The sequence below is a fragment of the Alexandromys fortis genome, unplaced genomic scaffold (genome assembly GCF_014885135.2).
Source record: "Alexandromys fortis isolate MF-2015 unplaced genomic scaffold, M_Fortis_MF-2015_v1.1 scaffold_60, whole genome shotgun sequence".
In the NCBI taxonomy this organism is placed as follows: Eukaryota; Metazoa; Chordata; class Mammalia; order Rodentia; family Cricetidae; genus Alexandromys; species Alexandromys fortis.
In genome coordinates, this window is record NW_026067946.1 from 6,912,312 (window position 1) to 6,920,411 (window position 8,100).

Genomic DNA, 8,100 nt, shown 5'->3' on the forward strand with positions numbered 1-8,100 from the left:
TGTCTATTTACATGCAAATTTTACCATAAAAGGGGATATGTCTCCAAATAACAAAGAAAATAAAAGGAAATTACTCAGACTTGGTAGCTCTAATAAAATGAAAAGGTTAAACATGAGACCTTCTTTATTGAGAATCAAATTATTCATCCAATTAAGGAGTGAAGATCATTTTCAAACTTAGGATAGATTGTAAATGAAATATTTCACTTCTATGGCAAAAACAGTCCCCTATGAAATTAAAATTTCTTGTGAAAAATCCATGATGACTGTATGTTTATAAAGTTAAATCACATGACATCATCTAAGCTTCACTTGTTATTTTTAAAACTGCCAAATCTACCATATTGGGCTCTAGGCCCATTCATTAAAATTAAAGTGTTATAAGTTATTGGATATTGCTATGGACCATGTGCTGTCCCATTCTTGATATTAAATTTTACCAAGGTTTATTATTTTTGCATCATTTTACATTTTGTCTTAGTCCTTCTTGCTTTTTAGAGCTAGAAAACATCATTTTGAGTGAGGTAACTCAGACCCAGAAAGACAATTATCACACAAACTCACTCACAGGTGTTTTTTAAACATAAAGCAAAGAAAACCAACCCACAAATCCTAGAGAACCTAGATAACAAGGAGGACACTAAGAGAGACATACATAGATCTAATCTTTATGGGAAGTAGAAAAAGACAAGATTTCCTGAGTAAATTGGGAGCATGGGGACCTTGGGAGAAGAATGAAGGGTTGAGGGAGGGAGGCAGGGAGGGGAGCAGAGAAAAATGTAGAGCTCAATAAAAGTCAATTAAAATAAAGATTGTATGACAACGATACCAGTTCATGGAGGAGAGACAACTGCATATGGCACTCTTTATCACTACCTTTCTGTACTTTCTAATGAAGATTTTATACTTATTCTAAACAGCCCACTCTATCTATCTAATGGATCTTCAAACATTTTTAAGCAGTGGTTTTGTGCATAAGCCCAGGGAGACTAAAACTATTTGCACCTATGCCGAGGACCTACCCACATCTGGTACTGGCACAGCATAGTTCAGCACTGGAGTTCTCATTCCAGTTTACTCTTTTTGTGGTACTATGAGCATGAAGACCCACTGGGAAGCACACTTAATTTCTCTCAGAGCTTTATTTAATTTCACAGGTATGCTAGATTGTATTCTTAAACTAATCCATTTCTTAAACTTTCTCCCGAATAGATCTCTGGACATAATTGGATACAAAATGTCATCTGAGAAACCATTATCTAGAGAAAGCCAGGGCAAGATACAATGTGATTAGAAGCAAGAAACTTCAAATTAGAGACTATAAAAATTAGAGTTCACAAAGATTTCCTTTGCTTTTTCTAAGTGTTTATTCTTTCATGAGTAAAAATTTCTAAATACTCTAAAAATGTCTGTCATTACTTAGATGACCCAGATGTTACTAAGTTTCTCAAAAGAAATAATTTTCATTAAACAAAAGCTTTTTGGGAAAGTGATTAAGGAAGAAAGAAAGGAAAGGAGAAGGAGAGGGCTAGGGAAAGTAGGAGAGGGAAGACCAAGGTATGAAGAAAGCAGGGAGAGAATATAGGTAGGGTTACAAAGAACGTACAAAGGTGTTGGTATAATAATAGAGTAGAAAATTCATAGTCTTTAAGCTGATATTGTCTCAACTCATAAGGAATAATAAAATCTGCTCTTCCAGGATTACAAGTTCAGAAATACTAGACAGTTGACAGACTTTAATATAGTGTGTTACAATTTTTACTTTTCTTCAAGAGTAAAAGCTGGGGTTCTCACTCACCAGAATCTTTATATTTTTGTCTCCTAATATAGAGGTCCGCAAGAGACAAATATTTAAATGCAAAAAAGAGTGGAATGGCTTTATTAAGAAGATGAATTTCTATGAAAATATAGAAAATATAGTTTTGGGTTTTTTTTAAAAAATACAAAGATTTTAGCAGTTTGAAATTTTCAAAAGATTTTCCCAACTCCAACTTGCAAAACATTATGAAACAAAACTTATGGAGCTTATTCAGAATAATTTATCTTTCTATTTCTTTGTTTTTAATTTTTATTTATTTATTTATTAAAGATTTCTATCTCTTCTCCACCGCCGCCTCCCCCTTCCCTCCCCCNGGGTTCTCTGCCCTGTGGGAAGTCCAAGGACCACCCACCTCCACCCAGGTCTAGTAAGGTGAGCATCCAAACTGCCTAGGCTCCCACAAAGCCAATACGTGCAGTAGGATCAAAAACCCACTGCCATTGTTCTTGAGGTCTCAGTAGTCCTCATTGTCTGCTATGTTCAGCGAGAAAATCTCAAGGTCCAAATCAGGAGCACCAGGAGAGAGAGCACGAGCAAGGAACTCAGGACCGCGAGGGGTGCACCCACACACGGAGACAATGGGGATGTTCTATCGGGAACTCACCAAGGCCAGCTGGCCTGGGTCTGAAAAAGCCTGGGTTATCTTTCTATTTCTGCTATGGTTTAAACAAACTCTGCTCCCTCCCATCACCTCTGAATTGATTTCTCTCACTTTAATAAGAATACACCTGATGAAGGACCAGATGTCTTGTCCCTGGGTGGTTGGTTATTTTTACATGAATATTATATTACAGAAAAAGATTAAATTTGCTAATGCAATTTTATTTAAGTTAGGCAAAACTTTGATCTTGTCTTTTTCATATCTTGTAAAGAAAGCATTGTATTTCATACACTAAACCAAGGTGTATTTCATTTCCAAAAGCAGCTGGAAATTTAGAGAAAAATAATTTGGCATCAAACACAGAAATTACCAGACTATGAACTTTGAGAAGGCTCCAGACTGTTCCCAATCTCAAGATCATAATACAAGACACGGTTTGCAGATATGACCTTCCCAGAGAGTAGGGTGGGGTGAGATTGTCATGGAAAATGTTAATAGTACTGTATTAAAATTATAATTGAGCTAAAGGTTTTGGCTTGCTGCTAGTCAGGAAATCCCACTTTCTCTCCATAAGGAAATGAGAACATTTTACCTTACTGACCTCAAGACATGCTGGGAGAAAAATCACATCAAGAAATCCAATTTTAATGCATACTATCATATTTAAAAATATGAAGCGTTTAACATTGTAGAGATGGTTTTACCTCTAAGTTAATAGCTCAGCTGATCCAGGAATAATCTATAAATAAGTATCTTCCATATGGCAAGAACAAAGATGGAACATTTAAATAATGTAAGTTATATCACTATATATAAAGACAAAACTATTTGTATTTTATAACTTGTCTCATGAAACAAAACTCCATATCATGCTACAGCAACATTTTGTAGCCTTGATAATAAATATCTACTTGATACCCAAGCATAGTATCAAATGCCTTTAATCCCAATACTCTGGAGGCTAAGGCAGGATGAGTATGAGTTTGAAGCTGGCATGGGCTGCATAGCAAGATGATGTCTCATTAGAAAAGAAAAGGCATATGTATTTAGCCTCCATAAAATGCAAATGCTGGTTATAGAATGTTAAGGGCTATTGTGTTAACATTTTAATGGTAAGTCAAAATTCAAGCTTGCATATCAGACATCGTGCTTTGTTACTAGAGAACTAGGAAATAAATTTTAATCCTCTAAATGTGGTGGCAATAGTAAGAACCTCATCTGGATTCAAACTGCTGATGAGTGTTGAGGTGGCATTTCAAGATGTGTGTTTTTGTTTATTTGCTTGCTTGCTGTTTTTTTTTTAAAGGAAATAAATATCTATGCCTGCTTGACTGAAAACCAGAGAACCGTAGATAGGTGTCCCTTATTCATTTAGCCTGAGACCATGCTTCTTCCATCTGTAGGACTGAGGTGGGGTGACCAGCAGCTATAAAACATTGGTGCTGGAAACGGTTTCCATACCAGGAATACAGGGGGCCATGTTCAGCTAACCCAGGGCACTTTATTCCCCACTTTACTGGTGCCCATCAGAGAAAAGAAGCTTACTCAAGGCCACTGGAGAAAGGCTTTCTGTAGCATGGGAAAACTCTGGAACCCTTACTTTAGACAGAAATATTGAGATGGTCAGTGAAGTTGAATCAGGCCCAGGTTGAGTTGGGACACCCAGGTAGTATCACCCCTAAGGACTTAAAATCTCCCATACACATCTGTTCTCACGTGGCACATGACAATGTTCTTATGAAGTTGAGTGTATTATTACTGGATATTTAGTTGTTACTATAACTGAAATAATGTAAGAAATTATTTCTAAGATTGAATATATACCATCAACACAGCCCAGATCAGGTGTTTATTTAGGGTAAAGTCTTGAATAGTGTTTCAAGTTATACTACATGTTTGTTGTAATAAAATCAGCATGGTATTGGCATAAAAATAGACAAGTTGAACAATGGAATTAAATTGAAGACCCAAACATAAATCCACATACCTGTACATACTTGAGTTTTAATAAGGAATCCGAAAATACACACTGGAAGAAAAGACAACCTCTTCAACAAATGTTGCTGGTCAAACTGAATTCTACAAATAAAAGAATACAAATAGATTCACACTTAATATCCTGCAGAAAACTAAACTCCAAATGGATCAAAGACATCAACATAGAACCAGGTACAGTGAACATGATTATAGCAAAAGTGTTTAATAGCCTTGAATTCATTGGCACAGGAGAAGGTTTTCTGAACAGAAAACTATTATCACAGATACTAAGATCAATAATGTCCAGGTGATGGCGGCACACATCTTTAATCCCTGGATTTAGGAGGCAGAGGCAGGAGCACCTCTGTGAGTTTGAGGCCAGCCTGGTCTATAGAACTAGCTCTAGAACAGCAAGGGCTGATGCACAGAGAAACCTTGTCTTGAAAAATCAAAAAAAAGGAAGAATTCAACAATTAATAAAGTGGACTTCATAAAACTGAGAAGTTTTTGCTTGGCAAAAGACACTCTCATTCAGACAAATATCAGTTTACTGAATGAGAAAAAATTTTATCAATGACACATCCAATAAAGGATAATATATTTAAAATAGTATAATAAATTGTTATATTAATATAAATAACATTTAATATATTAATATATAAAGAACTCAAGCAACTAGACATCAAGAGAACAAATAATCCAATAAAAATGGTACAGATCTAAACTGAGGACCATTTTTATTTTTATTTGCTCAACCATTTTTATTTCTTCTCTATTCATAATAGCCAGAAATTGGAAATAACCTAAATGTCCTTCAACAGAAGAATGGATAGAGAAAATGTGGTGCATTTAAACACTGGAATATTAGTTAGCTATTAGAAATGATATCATAAATTGGCAAGCAAATGGATGAAACCAGAAAAAAATCAACCTGATTTATATGTGGATATTAGTTCTTAAATCAATGATAATCAAGCTAAAACTCACTAAAACCACAGAGGTTAGGTTAGAGTAAGAGACTAGAGGGTACAGATATATTTTCTTAGGAAAGGAAAATAGAACAGAGATTAATGAATGAATAGGGTGGGCTGTAATGGGAGGACCAAAGAGGGGTGGAGATGAGGAGAGGGGTTGAGAGAGAGAATATGGGTAGAGACTGATCAAATTAAGGGACATTTGAGGGGTAGTGTGAAAACGCAATAGAGTAGAAACTTTCTAAAATATATACATATTAAAAGTGATGTAAATAAAATTATCAAAAAGTGAGGAAGACAGAATCCCAACTGGCTACTCTTGCCACCAAACCAAGTTTCCAGTACCAGGATTGTGTTACATCAAATTGATTTGCTGGCCAATGGGATTCCATGGTAATGCCCAAGCAACCCAAGCTGTTTCCAAGTCCACAAAGTGACTAAAAGTCCCCATTGCTGAAGACAATACTTACACAACGCATTGACTATAGAAAAGTAGAACTGGTTTTCAAATAGAGCTTCAGTGCTTATGTTCTAGTGTCATTAGTACAGAAGGTAATCTGCAGGCTACCAGAAGAGAAAAGTAAACACCTAGAACGTCACAGACCCTTTGGTCTACAATTACCGGCAAGATACACTATGGCAATGGTGGTCCAAAGCTTGTAGGAACAGCCAACCAATATCTGATTTGACTTAAAGCCCACTCCACAGGTGGAAATCACACCCAACACTGCTCGGCTGACCAAGAATCAGAGACTATATAATTCAGGGATCTGGGGTAAAGCCAAATAACCAAATATTACCGCTCACAAAGAAAAAGGAAGGAAGGAAGGGAGGGAGGGAGGGAGGGAGGGAGGGAGGGAGGGAGGGAGGGAGGGAGGGAGGAAAGAAAGAAAGAAAGAAAGAAAGAAAGAAAGAAAGAAAGAAAGAAAGAAAGAAAGGACTCCTGCCAATATTCTGCTATACTCATAGATCAATGCCTTGTTCAGCTAATATAAGTGAAACTTCCTCCTTCAGCATGTGGGAATAAATACAGTTATTAACAGCCAGAAATTAAGCAGAGAGTAAGAGACATTCTTACTCCGTTCTAAATGGGATGCCCCCATCAAATCCCACCCATCAGGCTCAGGAGACTCTGTGGAAGAGACATGAAAGGAGTGTCAGAGCAGAGGGGATGGAAAACATAAAGGCCCTCTAAATCACCATAATCAAAGCACATATAAACTCACAGAGACTGAGGCAGCACACACAGAGCATGCATGGGTCTGCACCAGATCTTTTGCATATATGTATGGCTTCCAGTTTAGTGTTTTCATGGGATAGTCCTGAGTGTGCTAGAATGAGTAAGGTTCTGATTCTCGTGCCTGCTCTTTGGCTCTTTTCCTTCTGTTAGATAGTCTTTTTTTTATTTTTTTTTTATTTTCCTACAGCACCTGGTATTCCCAAGTGATCTCCCTTCCAAGTACTAACCAGGCCTGACCCTGCTTAGCTTCCGAGATCAGATGAGATCAGGCACATTCAGGTTGGTATGGCCATAGACCTGTTAGTTAGTCTTGTTGAACTTCAAAGTGATAGCTTTTGTTTTATCTCATATTCTAGTTTGTTCTGTTTTATTACTATCTCTTAGAACTGTCTCTTTTTTAATGAGAGATGGTAAGGGAGTGGATCTGAATGGGAGGCGAGGAGTAGAAAGAGGGGAAACCATAATCAAGATACATTATGTGAGAAAAAAATCTATATTCAGTAAAAGGAATAAAAAAAATTAAAGATGTTTAATGGAACTTAAATGTTATTGAAGCAAGAGCAGTGCCATGAGTTTTGTACAACATTTTGGTTGCTACAGAATTACTTTTGGCTGATGAGAGTTTGATCTTGGCTGCTTTTTTTTTTTTTTTTGACAGTGCTAAACTCTGTAGCACCGGTGGGCTCAGAGTTTCAACAGTCTTCTTGTCTCAGCCTCTTTAACGCAGGCATTTCAGTTATCAACCACTATCCACTGATCTAGGGTTCGCTCTTTAAGTCATTCATGAGGCTGACCTTCGGCAACTTCTTTTCTTTTCCTCTGAAATGACTTATAATACCCTATTTCCTCAGTTAACTCTAATGCTGATCTACTGCAGTTAATAAAATGGTTATATATTGACTATTGGGATGTACTGCTTTGCATTGCTATAAATATTGTAACTGCTTATAACTTTGTAATGACTTCATAAACATGATTCACTGCACTAATAAACATTCAGGACAGCTGCAGAATACGGCTATCCCTTCATGCTAGTTGCTTTGGCCTTGATAGTCAGAGACAACTTTTACTTCCTTCATTAACAGATCCTTAATTGACATTTTCCAACAGCATATGGTCTCATTAGAAAAAGAAGATCCTAATAGGATGGGTTGGGATTTCTTATGACCAATGGAAACATCTAGATAAATCAAATTGTCTCTGTTTTGGTAAATATTCCTAGGATTATCAAAGTTAAATGTAGAGTTGATTTAGGGTGAGGGACAGGAGAAGGGCACAGTTTCTGCTTTCAGTGCTAGTGACGATTTATCTAATTTAAGGCATTACATCAAAGGGCACTCTGCTGTCAGTCTTTGGAGGTCACAGGAGAATGGGCAGGAGTTCCAGCGGTGAAAATAGCCCACCAATGAGTTTCTATTTAATTTGTGCTTGTTTTAAAATGTGGAGTAATTGAATGTTTTTGGCTTTGGCAGTCCACTTTGTCATTCTA

At 36.7% G+C, this 8,100-nt stretch overlaps 1 pseudogene; it reads right to left on the minus strand.

The window, feature by feature from the left end:
• Window positions 1-6,789: 6,789 nt before the first annotated feature.
• On the minus strand, window positions 6,790-6,908 carry LOC126506041 (uncharacterized; annotated as a pseudogene).
• Window positions 6,909-8,100: the final 1,192 nt, after the last annotated feature.